Here is an 18,096-nt window from a genome sequence, read left to right as displayed (position 1 = left end):
TGTCGTTCTGCCCCTGAACAAGGCAGTTAACCCACTGTTCCTAGGCCGTCATTGAAAATAAGAATTTGTTCTTAACTGACTTGCCTAGTTAAATAAATAAAACATATAAACCGTTTCAATCTCAGGGAAACTCTTCTCTGACTGCAGCAGAAGCCTTGTTTATCATTCTGAAGTATTGTTGCCAGAAGCAGTATCATATTCCATACTGTTCCATAACTATGTGGTTTGGGACCTGACATCTAAAAACGATCAATGTTTAAACCCTCCTGTGACTTTATGTTTTATTTTCATCCTATTGATTTACTGATTGACATCTTTATGGTGCAAAATACTGTAGTTAAAATCTGTGCAAAAGTACTGTAAAATGCATTATAAACTGGATGGTTCGAGCCCTGAATGCTGATTGGCTGACAGCTGTGGTATCAGACCATATACCACAGGTATGACAGAACATATATTTTTACTGCTCTAATTAAGTTGGTAACCAGTTTATAATAGTAATAAGGCACCTCAGGGGTTTGTGGTATATGACCAATATACCACGACTAAGGGCTGTATCCAGGCACTCCGCGTTGCGTCGTGATTTAAAAACAGCCCTTCGCTGTGGTATATTGGCACTATACCACACACCCTCGGGCCTAATTTCTTAATTATAATCTGGCAGTATAATTTCACTTGACACTTTTCTTGAACAATGTGCTTTATACAAAGGTGATTATTTAACAAGAGTTTAATAAACTGAGTGATGCATAATTAATCCACAGTGCCTGATTATAATGAAATGTAAAGATGTTTTTGCACAGATCTATAGTATTTGTCCAGTCATATGGTCCATCACATTAGATGTTCCATAATACCAGTCCAGTCATATGGTCCATCACATTAGATGTTATATAGTATCTGTCCAGTCATATGGTCCATCACATTAGATGTTATATAGTATCTGTCCAGTCATATGGTCCATCACATTAGATGTTATATAGTATCTGTCCAGTCATATGGTCCATCACATTAGATGGTATATAGTATCTGTCCAGTCACATGGTCCATCACATTAGATGTTATATAGTATCAGTCCAGTCATATGGTCCATCACATTAGATGTTATATAGTATCTGTCCAGTCATATGGTCCATCACATTAGATGTTATATAGTATCTGTCCAGTCATATGGTCCATCACATTAGATGTTATATAGTATCTGTCCATCACATTAGATGTTATATAGTATCTGTCCAGTCATACGGTCCATCACATTAGATGTTATATAGTATCTGTCCAGTCATATGGTCCATCACATTAGATGTTATATAGTATCTGTCCAGTCATATGGTTCATCACATTAGATGTTATATAGTATCTGTCCAGTCATATGGTCCATCACATTAGATGTTATATAGTATCTGTCCAGTCATATGGTCCATCACATTAGATGTTATATAGTATCTGTCCAGTCATATGGTCCATCACATTAGATGTTATATAGTATCTGTCCAGTCATATGGTCCATCACATTAGATGTTATATAGTATCTGTCCAGTCATATGGTCCATCACATTAGATGTTCTCTCGTATCTAGTTGACTTTGTCAAAGCAATAAAATAACTTCAGTCTTTACAATGATGGTAAACATTGGGAGACATTTTGGGACTAAGTGGGCTGAAATCTTCCTAGAAGTGACACATGGTTGATGGAGGGCCATGACAAAATGCTGAATTTTTGCACTTTAGCTAGCCTTTATTTGATGGCTATGTTTACACAACCACCTGAAGAACCCAGTTCTGTTTTTTCCCCATATCCAATCTTTTTTTTCTGACTGTTCACACTCAGTTTTACATGTGACCCATATCAGATTTGCACGTTCATGATGTAGCCTCAGTAGTAGCACACAGATGCAAAGCTCAATTCCTGTCATTGTTCCTTTACATTTTTGGGTGGTTGTCATGGCAATGGCAGTGTCACACCCTGGCCATAGAGAGGGTTTTATTCTCTATTTTGGTTAGGCCAGGGTGTGACTGGGGTGGGCATTCTATGTCCTTTTTTCTATGTTTTGTATTTCTTTGTTTTGGCCTGGTATGGCTCTCAATCAGGGACAGCTGTACATCGTTGTTGCTGATTGGGAGCCATACTTAGGTAGCCTGTTTTTCCTTTGGGTTTGTGGGTGGTTTATTTCTGTTCAGTATATCTTGTACTGTGGTTGTTTTAGACTATGAAAAATATAAAGAAGAAATTCAGAGACAACTCAGTAATGAACGTTTCTATAGAAAACTGAGTGTTGATCCCACACAGGTGTTCCAAAGGGATATATGCTCTAATCTGGAGCAAGCCCTATTCAACCACCTTATCTCAAAACCTGAATATGAATATCTTTGCTGTAAATGTGCCATACGTCCATGCCTGTACATTTTACCGAAATTACACAAACCTAAAACACAACAAGGCAATTATCCAGGCAGACCAGTGGTTGCAGGAATAGGCTCAATGCTAGAGCCATTGTCAAACTTTGTAGACGCTTTTATTAAAACTCATGTGCAAGCATTGCCATCTTATGTAAAAGACTCTATAGACTTCATAAACAAGATCTCACCAATAACGGGTTTAACAGAAGACTGTATTCTGGTCACATTAGATGTCGAGAGTCTATATACCAGCATTCCCACACTATTTGGGAGACAGAGATACTAATGAATATCCACCAACAAACTTTATTCTAGAGCTGGCAGAATATGTTTTGAAGTATAACTAATTTAGGTTTGATGATGAATACTACCTCCAAACGAATGGAACATCGATGGGCTCCACATTCGCTCCGAGCTATGCTAACCTTTATGTGGGTCTATTTGAAGAACGTTTTGTCAATAATAAAAATGAATACCCATTTTTGAATAAAATCCTGAAGTGGTATCGATATATTGACGACATTTTTTTGCATATGGGAAGGAACTGAACAAGAGCTGTCAGATTTTATGGCACTACTCAATGACATGGATCCCAATCTCAAATTCACTATTGAAAGTGACACTCAACGCGTTCATTACCTCGATATGTGGATTGAGAAATCAAATGGAACCCTGTTTACAACTCTGTATAGAAAAGAAACGGACAGAAATACTCTATTACAGGGGGACAGCTTCCATCCTGAGCCATTAAAAAGAGGACTTCCAAGAGGCCAATTTTTCAGACTGCGCCGTATATGCTACTCCACAGATTGTTGGGTTGCGTCAATCAAATCTGGTATTAGGATATAAACAAACCATGCAACTTAGTTTTGCAGTGATTATTTAATTCATCTTTAAGTAAATAGAATGATAGTACAAATGGTAAATATGATGTTCGTATATACGGGCCTACTGCACCACCTCGCAGCGTATACAGAGAACTCACTGTTTTAGCACAAAGTCCTTCTTTAATACTCTGACAGAGATAGTTCCCGCTCAGAGCAGGCCTATCAGAGTAGAGGCTGAGCGTGGTTTAGACTTACTCAGCCTATCGCAGGCGCACAGGCTGGTCCAAGCCTCCTGGCGCATCACATGTTGCCAGGCGTTGGATCTTATCTTCTTAGTGTATACTCAAGAGTCAGCAACCACTCAATTTCCAGTGATTTACTTATACAGTTGTTTCTCCACTCTATCTGTTCCTCACATGCTCCCCTTGTGATGGGTTCCACAACCTCCTATCACTAAGTCAGCTGCCTACACCTTGTTACACAATGTTCTCTTTGTCTACCCATTATGCTGTCCTGTTTAAGTTCTGATATATTATAAACCATAATTATAGTTGCACATTCAATATCTGCAGAAGCATAAAACCGAAAAATAACCCTACAAGATGATTATCTAGAAAAAGCAGCGGAGACGCGCATTAGGTTTCTAAGAAGAGGCTATTCGCCACAATGTGTGGATGAAGCATTGTGGCATTGGGAAAAACACGAGATGAATTGTTACAAAAAAGACCGGCTAAAGCTAAAGAACACTCCGTAATGTTCACAACCACATATACTTTGAATTCGCGAAAAGTGGGAGGTGTGGTCAAGAAACACTGGCATATTTTATCATCGGACCCAGTTTTGCCGGCTGAATTAAAAAATCCACCACTTATTGTGTATAGGAGAGGTTCCGCTCGCTCCGGGCAGCCGAGCGGAAATGGAGAAAAACTCGCCTCCCTGCGGACCTGGCATCCTTTCACGCCCTCCTCTCTACATTTTCCTCTTCTGTCTCTGCTGCTAAAGCCACTTTCTACCACTCTAAATTCCAAGCATCTGCCTCTAACCCTAGGAAGCTCTTTGCAACCTTCTCCTCCCTCCTGAATCCTCCTCCCCCCCCCCCTCCTCTCTCTCTGCGGATGACTTTCAACCATTTCGAAAAGAAGGCTGATGACATCCGATCCGAAATGACACCGCTGGTCCTGCTCACACTGCCCTACCCTGTGCTTTGACCTCTTTCTCCCCACTCTCTCCAGATGAAATCTTGCGTCTCGTGACGGCCGGCCGCCCAACAACCTGCCCACTTGACCCTATCCCCTCCTCTCTTCTCCAGACCATTTCCGGAGACCTTCTCCCCTACCTCACCTCGCTCATCAACTCATCCTTGACCGCTGGCTACGTCCCTTCCGTCTTCAAGAGAGCGAGAGTTGCACCCCTTCTGAAAAAACCTACACTCGATCCCTCCGATATCAACAACTACAGACCAGTATCCCTTCTTTCTTTTCTCTCCAAAACTCTTGAACGTGCCGTCCTTGGCCAGCTCTCCTGCTATCTCTCTCAGAATGACCTTCTTGATCCTAATCAGTCAGGTTCAAGACTGGGCATTCAACTGAGACTGCTCTTCTCTGTGTCACGGAGGCTCTCCGCACTGCTAAAGCTAACTCTCTCTCCTCTGCTCTCATCCTTCTAGACCTATCTGCTGCCTTTGATACTGTGAACCATCAGATCCTCCTCTCCACCCTCTCCGAGCTGGGCATCTCCGGCGCGGCCCACGCTTGGATTGCGTCCTACCTGACAGGTCGCTCCTACCAGGTGGCGTGGCGAGAATCTGTCTCCGCACCACGTGCTCTCACCACTGGTGTCCCCCAGGGCTCTGTTCTAGGCCCTCTCCTATTCTCACTATACACCAAGTCACTTGGCTCGGTCATATCCTCACATGGTCTCTCCTATCATTGCTACGCAGACGACACACAATTAATCTTCTCCTTTCCCCCTTCTGATAACCAGGTGGCGAATCGCATCTCTGCATGTCTGGCAGACATATCAGTGTGGATGACGGCTCACCACCTCAAGCTGAACCTCGGCAAGACGGAGCTGCTCTTCCTCCCGGGGAAGGACTGCCCGTTCCATGATCTCACCATCACGGTTGACAACTCCCTTGTGTCCTCCTCCCAGAGTGCTAAGAACCTTGGCGTGACCCTGGACAACACCCTGTCGTTCTCCACTAACATCAAGGTGGTGACCCGATCCTGTAGGTTCATGCTCTACAACATTCGCAGAGTACGACCCTGCCTCACACAGGAAGCGGCGCAGGTCCTAGTCCAGGCACTTGTCATCTCCCGTCTGGATTACTGCAACTCGCTGTTGGCTGGGCTCCCTGCCTGTGCCATTAAACCCCTTTAACTCATCCAGAACGCTGCAGCCCGTCTGGTGTTCAACCTTCCCAAGTTCTCTCACGTCACCCCCGCTCCTCCGCTCTCTCCACTGGCTTCCAGTTGAAGCTCGCATCCGCTACAAGTCCATGGTGCTTGCCTACGGAGCTGTGAGGGGAACGGCACCTCCGTACCTTCAGGCTCTGATCAGGCCCTACACCCAAACAAGGGCACTGCGTTCATCCACCTCTGGCCTGCTCGCCTCCCTACCTCTGAGGAAGCACAGTTCCCGCTCAGCCCAGTCAAAACTGTTCGCTGCTCTGGCACCCCAATGGTGGAACAAGCTCCCTCACGACGCCAGGACAGCGGAGTCAATCACCACCTTCCGGAGACACCTGAAACCCCACCTCTTTAAGGAATACCTGGGATAGGATAAAGTAATCCTTCTAACCCCCCCCCAAAAAAAAAATATTTAGATGCACTATTGTAAAGTGGTTGTTCCACTGGATATCATAAGGTGAATGCACCAATTTGTAAGTCGCTCTGGATAAAAGCGTCTGCTAAATGACTTAAATGTCACAATTTACGCGATAAATTGGTTCATGCCAACTGCCAGCCACGAAAGAAAATCAGCCAGGCTCATTTACGCCCTCTACCAAATGGTAGCTATAAATGCAGAGGATGCGCACAGTGCAACAATATGATGAAGTGTGAATATTTCTGCCACCCTCACACAGGTAAACGGTTCCAAATAAATGATATCATTACGTGTTCCACCACCCATGTTATTTACATTATTAAATGTCCATGTGGGCTCTGTAAAACCTCCCGCTCTCTCAAACAGAGAATTAGTGAACATAAAAGTTCAATCAGGCGAAACCACAGGGATTATCCAGTCGCAGTACATTTTAATGACCTAAAACATGACATTTCTACCATTAGATTTTGTGGCATAGAGAAGGTCAAGATATCAGACAGGGGAGGTGATATTAATAATACTCTGAGCAAAAGAGAATGTTTTGGATTTTCACCCTCCAGACATTATTTCCCAAAGGACTTAATGATGAAATGCCTATGTATGTTATGTTGTGAATTGAACATGAATTATGTGTCTATTTAAGATTGCTCTGATGTTTTTCGTATGATGTACCCAATGATTAATGAAAACTTGCTATGTCCTCATTGTGGTTTTATGACATATTCAATGCGTCTTATTTATACACTTTTGTGGTGTTTGTGAAATGCATATTGTTATGTTTGGTAGCACTTATTTATTTTTCCTTTGTCTCCAACCCCTTTCCATGTGTGGAACGGATGTGGGTGGGGCTAGGTCTATATAGAGGTGCTGTTTTCAGAAAATTCACCAAAGCTCTGACGAAGGCCGTTAGACCGATACGTACGCTTATTAAATATCAGTGATACTATCAAGAGCAGTGTGCGGTTTCCTTTTTCCTTCATCCTGTTTCAACTGTTGCCATGCACCTGTAAAAAGATTGCTCAGATGTGCAAGTGCCTTTTGAATTTTGTTTAGTATATCTTACCTGACAGAACTGTTTGGCTGTCATCTTTTGTTTCTCTGTTTGTGTTCTCAGTATAATAAATTAATGATGAGCACTAACCACGCTGCGCCTTGGTCTACTCCATTTGACAGGCGTTACAGGCAGGTCATGTGCAAATACTTCAGAGCAAAACAAATCTGATTTGAGATTCCAGACTGAGGTCACATGTGGAGCCAAATTGTGTCAGGATATATAATTGTATATAAATAATTGTCAAAAGACAGATGGGGAGAGGAATCAGCTAACTTCCTAAATTTCAACACATTTTGCCATGGTGCAGAAAGAAAAGTGAACAGTTTTTTAATGCTATTCTACACATTTTGTCATGAGGCTAAAATAACATTTTGCAATTTAAAGCTAATTTCATACACTTTTTGTGATCGCATGCTTTCTGAGGGCCCCCCAACCTCCAAGTCTGTCTGTCCCTGCTTGTGTGTGTGACTGTGTGCCTGTGTGTGTCAGATATGGATATTTTTGGTTATTTTGTGCCTCAGTGCAATTTCAGGAAGTATGAACGACAACCAGGCAAGTTTCACAATGAACAATACTTTATTTGGAAAAAGGGTAGGCAGCACTAACTGATTCATTTCAGACTGAGAAATGGCATTTACTCTTTATGAGGTATCAGTCTCCAAGACAAATGCAATTAAGCTTTTTTTCTTCCTTAGGATTTTAATGGTAAAACACTGGAGTGTGCAGACCTGGGGAACTTAATTGACTTAAGCCAGTAAATATGGCTACATCCCAAATGGCACCCTATTCCTACATAGTGGACTACTTTAAACCAGGGCCCATGGCACACTATATAGGGTATAGGGTGCCATTTGGAGCACAACCTTTGTGCACGTGCCCTTTATGTCAGTAATGAAATGTAGATTAGAAATAGATGTTTGTTTTATATCTAAAATAGCAGCAAGACAGCAAGTTTAGGAATGTTGTCAGGGGTTGTAGGATTTAGCTCAGAGGGCTAACACAGTATTGTGGTGTGCAGGAGACCTCAGTTCAAACCTAGCTGGTTTCATTAGGAAGCAGGTAACGTGGAAGGATACTTTTTTCAAAATGTGGATTGGAGACATTGGCTTAGCAGCCTTTTGATATACCAGTCAGTGTTCATCCTAAAATAAAAGATCTAGATCTTATATTGAAAATCATGTTTTTTTTTGTATTCCAGACTTGAAGTGAAAATGTAGGCATTAATCAATTAGGCTGCATTTTATTGTCTGTAATAAAGGTCTATTGTGCAGTAAGGATGAACATACACTACATACAATACAGAGACACTGTCACAGCTGTTTGAAGGAGCGGACCAAAATGCAGCGTCGGTTTCGTTCCACATATTTATTACATCGTGAAACTGAATGCAAATAACAAAGTAAACTTAAGGGAAAAAACAACAAACTGTGACACAGGAGGAACAAACACACTCACAAAATATATAATCACACACAAAACAGGAAGAGAAAAACCCCTACTTAAATATGATCTCTAATCAGAGGCAACGAGGATCAGCTGCCTCCAATTAGAGATCAACCCCCAAACAATCCCAACATAGAAATAGAAAACTAGAACTTAAACATTTGGTTCTCCTATAGAAAACATAGGACAACCAAAAACACCCCCTGTCACGCCCTGCCCTACTCTACTATAGAAAATGACATCTTACTAGGGTCAGGACGTGACAGACACTGTGAAGACATTCCAGTAATAACAGACCTCATACACATGATCACATGATTATCCTTCTGGTTAAGATACTGACTATCAGCTTATACAGCACAGATATAGAGCGCATTCTGAATTTAATGAATAGTCATGATTAGAAATTACAGATTATATAACAGAAATAACTACCAGATTATCTTTGTTAATGAGCAGATGCCAAACCAGCATATACAATATATAAATGCAGATCTGGACTATGCCCAGATATTTGTTATTGTCAACAGCCTCCCCAAACTAATTCATTTACAGTCCTTTATTGAGAGGAAGGGAAGACTGACCGACAATAACAGAATCTTTTGCACATTTTGAGTCTACTCTGATAGGTGCTCTGGCAGTCATATTTTCATTGTGAATTGAGCTGAATTAACAAAACTGCATCCGTGTCCAAACATTTATTAGGTCTCAGAATCTGAAGACAGGTTCATTTCCTCTGACACTTTTGCATCAAAGTTGGCAAGTTTCATCTGGGAGGCAGTGTTACTCCACCTCCTTTTGACACAAATGAATATGACCAATAGAATAAGAATCAGCAGCATCATCAGTAGAACTGAGAGGGTGGACAGGTGAACTCTCTCTGCCCCAGACTCCCAACTGACATCCAGCTTGTTGTCCAGACTGAGGTGAGAGGCAGTACAGGTGTAGTTGTGTCTCTTCTTTAGCTCCTCAGTACTGACCTCCAGACTCTTCCTCAGCTGGTAGGTCCCATCTCCACTAGGCAGCACCTCCCCCCCTGTCAGCTCCTGTTCTGCCACTGGCTGGCCGTCTCTCAGCAGGGTCAGGTTTGATGTGGCGGGGGTAGAACCAAACGCCAGGCAGCTCACCTGAAACCCTCCAGAAACCTCTTTCTTTATCAACCTGAGTCTTGGAGGAACTTTACGCATCACAATGTTCTTCTCTCTCTTCAGGAGAGTCTTCAGGTGTTTGATGCAAATGGGAAGGTAATAATTCTCAAATTTGTTTATGTTGTATGCTTGCATTTTCCAATCCCATCCTAGAAGTATTTTACCAGCATTGTATGTAACATGTGTCGTGTTATAATACATCGCGTACTCTTCAGAAATGCCATTGAAAATGTTCTTAAACATGGCCAAGCCCGGTTCACCATTGTCCATCATCTCACAGCCAGTCCATCTTTGCTGAACTTGAACACCTTCTGTGAGATTAAAGTGGTGCTTTAGTTCAATGATCGGTCTTCATGCTGTGGTAGATATCTCCATATTATATGAGCTTCATCCTTTGCTTCATCATCCTCGGTTTTCTCTTTGATATTTTGGCCCCTGTAGACATACTGTTTATCGTTGGAGTTCATAGTAAGTCACTTGAACGTCATCCAACATTAACACAACCGTAAACTCAGGGAAAGGGTGTCTCTCCGCTTATATATGTTGCAAGTGCCCACAGAGAATGTGATCCTGAACCTGGGAGATAGGAGTGAATATATACCACATTTTTTAAGATAATATGGAAATATTGATTACCCTTCTGAATCACAGAGGTGCGGTTGTTGTGGATGGCTGTTCACAAATCGGAATGCGGAAAAAACATTTTCAGCTGAATGCATTCAGTTGTGCAACTGACTAGATATGCCCTTTCCCTTCACAATCCGTAAAGCACAAATAAATAAAGGAGCAAGCAGTGTGATTTCACATCATCAATGTGCCATGTAGCCTAGATATCAATAATAAGTGATATCAGTATAGCCCGTCGACTACTCCCCAACTCTGTACCACTATTATGGACATTTGACATTTTATGGCATAATAAATCATTAAATAAGGTAGAAAGTTAAACCCTTACCTGCATTGACAATGGGGTAAAACGAAAGAAACAAACAAAAAGACAGACAGTTTGCCATGATTGTGATAGTATAGCCTCGTGTCATAAGAAGACTTTCCCTTCAATTTAAACTGCGTAGCAGTGTCTGTCAGACGTTCTCTTTCACTTAGCCACCTGCGTAGCAAGAAGTGTCTGTCGGACTTTCCTCTTTCACTTACACAGGTTCAAGGGGAACCTGAGAGGGCGAGTCTTGACAAGTCAAGACATCATGGGAAAATCAAAAGAAATCAGCCAAGACCTCAGGGAAAAAAATTGTAGACCTCCACAAGTCTGGTTCATCCTTGGGAGCAATTTCAAAAGGTAGGTACCATGTTCATTCGTACAAACAATAGTACGCAAGTATAAACACCATGGGACCATGCAGCCATCATACCACTCAGGAAGGAGACGCGTTCTCTCCTAGCAGATGAACGTAAGTGCAAATCAATCCCAGAACAACAGCAAAGGACCCTCCTCTCTCTGTCTCTCTCTCTCTCTCTCTCTTTCTCACTCTCTCTCTCTCCTCTGCTCTCTTCTCTCTTTCTCTCTTCTCTCTTTTTTATATTATATACTGCTCAAAAAATAAAGGGAACACTAAAATAAACACATCCTAGATCTGAATGAATGAAATAATCTTATTAAATACTTTTTTTATTTACATAGTGAATGTGCTGACAAAAAACACACAAAAATAATCAATGGAAATCCAATTTATAACCCATGGAGGTCTGGATTTGGAGTCACACTCAAAATTAAAGTGGAAACCACACTACAGGCTGTAAGCACAACCCCCACATGTGGACGTCGGGCCCTCACACCCCTCATGGAGTCTGTTTCTGACCGTTTGAGCAGACAACATGCACATTTGTGGCCTGCTGGAGGTCATTTTGCAGGGGCTATGGCAGTGCTCCTCCTGCTCCTCCTTGCACAAAGGCGGAGGTAGCGGTCCTGCTGCTGGGTTGTTGCCCTCCTACGGCCTCCTCCACGTCTCCTGATGTACTGGCCTGTCTCCTGGTAGCGCCTCCATACTCTGGACACTACGCTGACAGACACAGCAAACCTTCTTGCCACAGCTCGCATTGATGTGCCATCCTGGATGAGCTGCACTACCTGAGCCACTTGTGTGGGTTGTAGACTCCGTCTCATGCTACCACTAGAGTGAAAGCACCGCCAGCATTCAAAAGTGACCAAAACATCAGCCAGGAAGCATAGGAACTGAGAAGTGGTCTGTGGTCACCACCTGCAGAACCACTCCTTTATTGGGGGTGTCTTGCTAATTGCTATAATTTCCACCTGTTGTCTATTCCATTTGCACATCAGCATGTGAAATTTATTGTCAATCAGTGTTGCTTCCTAAGTGGACAGTTTGATTTCACAGAAGTGTGATTGACTTGGAGTTACATTGTGTTGTTTAAGTGTTCCCTTTATTTTTTTGAGCAGTGTATTATTCAAGTTAGAATGTTCTGAAAAATCCAGTGGCATTCGAGGATACTGGAAACTTAATTCACTCCTTAATGACCCAGTCTTTAACAAAGTAAGAAGGTAAAGGGAAAAAGTTCAAAGGATGATAAGCTCACTATTACACACAGTAAGGAACTATAGAAGCAAACATGTCTGAAAGGAGATGAGCTTATGAATAAATTGAATGTTCTTTTAGAAATGGATACCCTTCAGCAAAGGAAGAAACACATTTGAATACGTCTAGAATAGAACAAATGTACATTGATTTAATTAAAGGGATTAGATCTAGAGACAATGGGTTAAGGAGGGAGAGAAAAACAAGCTATGTCTTTGCTCTTGAAAAAAGGAACTATGAGAGAAAATCTCTTTCTGCCTTAAATAATGACAATACCTTGTGTAATAACCCTAAAATCATCTCCAACTGTGTATTCTTTCTATGAAAATCTGTATAAATCTAGTTTTAATGGAATTGAATGTGAACATTTATGAAACATGTTCCAATAATTTCTGATGAGTTCAAGTCCATATATGAAGATGAGTGTTCTATAGTAGAGATTAGAGATGCTCTTAAATATATGAAGAAGGGCAAGCACCTGGAACAGTCGATCTTTCTGTGGAATTCTATTTACACTTTGGGAAACGTGTAGAGGAACCAGTATCTAACATGTTCCAAGAATGCCTGGCTAATTGGTGAGAGTACTAACTACTACTACCATAGAAACAAGGGGTTATCTCCTTAATACCAGAACCCTGAGAAAAGATCCCCTTTCATAGATAATAGGAGACCTATTACATTATTAAATACAGATTTTAAATTGATAATTTAGCATATTCTAATAAACGTTAAATGGGCCCTAAACCACCCTTTATAAATTGCAACCCAAAACTGGATTTGATGAAAAGGTCGCCACATCAGCTGTAACATTAGTTTAGACATGATTGATTACGCTGATTCAGTTGACTACAAGGCTATTATTTTATTCCTCCACTGTTGTAAATCATTTGCTACAATAGAACACAAGTTCCTAATACATTGTTGTACACTTTAGGTTTCGGGACTAGCTTTGTCTCTGTTATCAATATGTTTTATAAAGATATTAATGGTTCTATTATGATTATTTTTTTAACCTTTATTTTACTAGGCAAGTCAGTTAAGAACAAATTCTTATTTTCAATGACAGCCTAGGAACTGCCTTGTTCAGGGGCAGAACGACAGATTTTTACCATGTCAGCTCGGGGATTCAATCTTGCAACCTTTCGGTTACAAGTACAACGCTCTAACCACTAGGCTACCTGCAGCCCCGATTAATCGTAACACATCTAAAGTATTTCATATTCACCGTAGTGCACGCCAGGGTTGCCCTATTTCAGCTTTCCTATTGCTTTTAGTTGTAGAATTACTATATATTAGCATTTTAAATAACCTTAAATTAAAAGGTATTTCAATATTTGGAAAAAGTATATATATATATATATATATATATATATCAGTTAGCAGATGATACAACTCTATTTCTAAAAGACAAGGATCAAGTTACTGTTGCACTTAATATTATCAAATCATTCTCTTCTGCTTCTGGAACTTAACTTAAATAAATGTCCTTGTGTATCTCAAATTACCAATCTATTGAGAATATTCCAGTGAAAGATAATGTGAAATATTTACTGGTGCACATGGCGAAAAACTATATTGTCTGTCAACATGTCAATTTCTCTCAGAGATGAAAGAAAACTAAATCCATGTGTAATAACAGCAGTGTGATTCACATCATCAATGTGCCATGTAGCCTAGATATCAATAATAAGTGATATCAGTATAGCCCGTCGACTACTCCCCAACTCTGTACACATTTATGGACATTTGACATTTTATGGCATAATAAATCATTAAATAAGGTAGAAAGTTAAACCCTTACCTGCATTGACAATGGGGTAAAACGAAAGAACAAACAAAAAGACAGACAGTTTGCCCATGATTGTGATAGTATAGCCTCGTGTCATAAGAAGACTTTCCCTTCAATTTAAACTGCGTAGCAAGTGTCTGTCAGACGTTCTCTTTCACTTAGCCAACTGCGTAGCAAGAAGTGTCTGTCGGACTTTCTCTTTCACTTACACAGGTTCAAGGGGAACCTGAGAGGGCGAGTCTTGACAAGTCAAGACATCATGGGAAAATCAAAAGAAATCAGCCAAGACCTCAGGGAAAAAATTGTAGACCTCCACAAGTCTGGTTCATCCTTGGGAGCAATTTCAAAAGGTAGGTACCATGTTCATTCGTACAAACAATAGTACGCAAGTATAAACACCATGGGACCATGCAGCCATCATACCACTCAGGAAGGAGACGCGTTCTCTCCTAGAGATGAACGTAAGTGCAAATCAATCCCAGAACAACAGCAAAGGACCTCCCTCTCTGTCTCTCTCTCTCTCTTCTCTCTCTCTCTCTCTCTCTCCTCTCTCTCTCTCTTTCTCTCTTTCTCTCTTTCTCTTATTTATATATATACTGCTCAAAAAATAAAGGGAACACTAAAATAACACATCCTAGATCTGAATGAATGAAATAATCTTATTAAAATTTTTATTTACATAGTTGAATGTGCTGACAACAAAATCACACAAAATAATCAATGGAAATCCAATTTATCAACCCATGGAGGTCTGGATTTGGAGTCACACTCAAAATTAAAGTGGAAACCACACTACAGGCTGTAAGCACAACCCCCACCTGTGGACGTCGGGCCCTCATACCACCCTCATGGAGTCTGTTTCTGACCGTTTGAGCAGACACATGCACATTTGTGGCCTGCTGGAGGTCATTTTGCAGGGCTCTGGCAGTGCTCCTCCTGCTCCTCCTTGCACAAAGGCGGAGGTAGCGGTCCTGCTGCTGGGTTGTTGCCCTCCTACGGCCTCCTCCACGTCTCCTGATGTACTGGCCTGTCTCCTGGTAGCGCCTCCATACTCTGGACACTACGCTGACAGGACACAGCAAACCTTCTTTGCCACAGCTCGCATTGATGTGCCATCCCTGGATGAGCTGCACTACCTGAAGCCACTTGTGTGGGTTGTAGACTCCGTCTCATGCTAACACTAGAGTGAAAGCACCGCCAGCATTCAAAAGTGACCCAAAAACATCAGCCAGGAAGCATAGGAACTGAGAAGTGGTCTGTGGTCACCACCTGCAGAACCACTCCTTTATTTGGGGGGTTGTCTTGCTAATTGCCTATAATTTCACCTGTTGTCTATTCCATTTGCACATCAGCATGTGAAATTATTGCAATCAGTGTGCCTTCCTAAGTGGACAGTTTGATTTCACAGAAGTGTGATTGACTTGGAGTTACATTGTGTTGTTTAAGGTTCCCTTTATTTTTTTGAGCAGTGTATATTCAGTTAGCATGTTCTGAAAAATCCAGTGGGCATCACGAGGATACTGGAAAACTTAATTCACTCCTTAATGACCCCAGTCTTTCAACAAAGTAAGAAGGTAAAGGGAAAAAGTTCAAAGGATGATAAGCTCACTATTACACACAGTAAGGAACTATAGAAGCAAACATGTCTGAAAGGAGATGAGCTTATGAATAAATTGAATGTTCTTTTAGAAATGGATACCCTTCAGCAAAGGAAGAAACACATTTGAATACGTCTAGAATAGAACAAATGTACATTGATTTAATTAAAGGGATTAGATCTAGAGAACAATGGGTTAAGGAGGGAGAGAAAAACAAGCTATGTCTTTGCTCTTGAAAAAAGGAACTATGAGAGAAAATCTCTTTCTGCCTTAAATAATGACAATACCTTGTGTAATAACCCTAAAATCATCTCCAACTGTGTATTCTTTCTATGAAAATCTGTATAAATCTAGTTTTAATGGAATTGAATGTGAACATTTTATGAAACATGTTCCAATAATTTCTGATGAGTTCAAGTCCATATATGAAGATGAGTGTTCTATAGTAGAGATTAGAGATGCTCTTAAATATATGAAGAAGGGCAAAGCACCTGGAACAGTCGATCTTTCTGTGGAATTCTATTTACACTTTTGGGAACGTTTAGAGGAACCAGTATCTAACATGTTCCAAGAATGCCTGGCTAATGGTGAGAGTACTACTACTACTACCATGAAACAAGGGGTTATCTCCTTAATACCAGAACCTGAGAAAGATCCCCCTTTCATAGATAATAGGAGACCTATTACATTATTAAATACAGATTTTAAATTGATAATTTTAGCATATTCTAATAAACTTAAAATGGGCCTAAACCACCTTTATAAATGAAACCCAAACTGGTTTGATGAAAGGTCGCCACATCAGCTGTAACATTAGTTTTAGACATGATTGATTACGCTGATTCAGTTGACTACAAGGCTATTATTTATTCCTCCACTGTTGTAAATCATTTGCTACAATAGAACACAAGTTCCTAATACATTGTTGTACACTTTAGGTTTCGGGACTAGCTTTGTCTCTGTTATCAATATGTTTTATAAAGATATTAATGGTTCTTATGATTATTTTTTTAACCTTTATTTTACTAGGCAAGTCAGTTAAGAACAAATTCTTATTTTCAATGACAGCCTAGGAACTGCCTTGTTCAGGGGCAGAACGACAGATTTTTACCATGTCAGCTCGGGGATTCAATCTTGCAACCTTTCGGTTACAAGTACAACGCTCTAACCACTAGGCTACCTGCAGCCCCGATTAATCGTAACACATCTAAAGTATTTCATATTCACCGTAGTGCACGCCAGGGTTGCCCTATTTCAGCTTTCCTATTGCTTTTAGTTGTAGAATTACTATATATTAGCATTTTAAATAACCTTAAATTAAAAGGTATTTCAATATTTGGAAAAAGTATATATATATATATATATATATATCAGTTAGCAGATGATACAACTCTATTTCTAAAAGACAAGGATCAAGTTACTGTTGCACTTAATATTATCAAATCATTCTCTTCTGCTTCTGGAACTTAACTTAAATAAATGTCCTTGTGTATCTCAAATTACCAATCTATTGAGAATATTCCAGTGAAAGATAATGTGAAATATTTACTGGTGCACATGGCGAAAAACTATATTGTCTGTCAACATGTCAATTTCTCTCAGAGATGAAAGAAAACTAAATCCATGTGTAATAACTGGCTCCCGTGTGACCTCTCTATTATTGTAAGGGTTGTATTGTCCAAAGCAGAGGGTCTGTCACGTTGTCTACCCTGCTCTATCTGTAGCTGATCCAAACAGCAAGGATATCAACAACACTTTCCTAGACTTTATATGGAAAAATAAACACAAACGTGAGAAATCTGTAATGTCAAACCAAAAAGCTGATGAAGGGCTTGAAGTACTAGATTTATTGATATCAACAATACCTTTTAAATAAACTGGATAAAAACAAATATGTATGCTTAGCTCTGAATCTATACGGTACTTCAATCCTTGGTGCAACTAATCTCCAGCAAAACTACCCATCAAACTGTCATAATTTCCCCAACAAGCCCTTTTGGCCTGGAAACTATATCCACAACTTCTCCCCACACAAAACACTTCTGTGGAACAACAAAGATATTGTTGTTAAAAACAAGTCTATATTCTTCCCTAACTGGTTTGATAGAAATATTATTTTTGTGCATGATTTATTTGATTAAGAAGGGAATATACTCTCTTATAGAGAGTTCTTAGAAACATATAACTTACCAATACATTATAAAGATTGTTATTCTATATGCAAAGCAATACCTTCAAGACTTACTCAATTAATGACATTTCATTTGTGTTTTTGAGAGCATGTCAGGATACTATAGATGCACAACTTATGTTAGAAGGTTGCCCTCTGCTGTATAAGAAATGTAATAAAGCATTCTTACGGGAACTTCTTCAATCCAAGAACAAGATCTCTCAGAGGGAACTTCTTCTGGAACGCACATATTACTGACATTGAGTGGAAGAAATGGTTTCTCCATCATACAT

General features: G+C 40.4%; 1 pseudogene; it reads right to left on the bottom strand.

The window, feature by feature from the left end:
- Nucleotides 1–9,250: 9,250 nt before the first annotated feature.
- Nucleotides 9,251–14,346, bottom strand: LOC115189677 (major histocompatibility complex class I-related gene protein-like; annotated as a pseudogene).
- Nucleotides 14,347–18,096: the final 3,750 nt, after the last annotated feature.

The sequence above is a fragment of the Salmo trutta genome, unplaced genomic scaffold (assembly GCF_901001165.1).
Source record: "Salmo trutta unplaced genomic scaffold, fSalTru1.1, whole genome shotgun sequence".
Taxonomy (NCBI): Eukaryota; Metazoa; Chordata; class Actinopteri; order Salmoniformes; family Salmonidae; genus Salmo; species Salmo trutta.
This window is presented reverse-complemented; position numbering and strand designations above follow the sequence as displayed.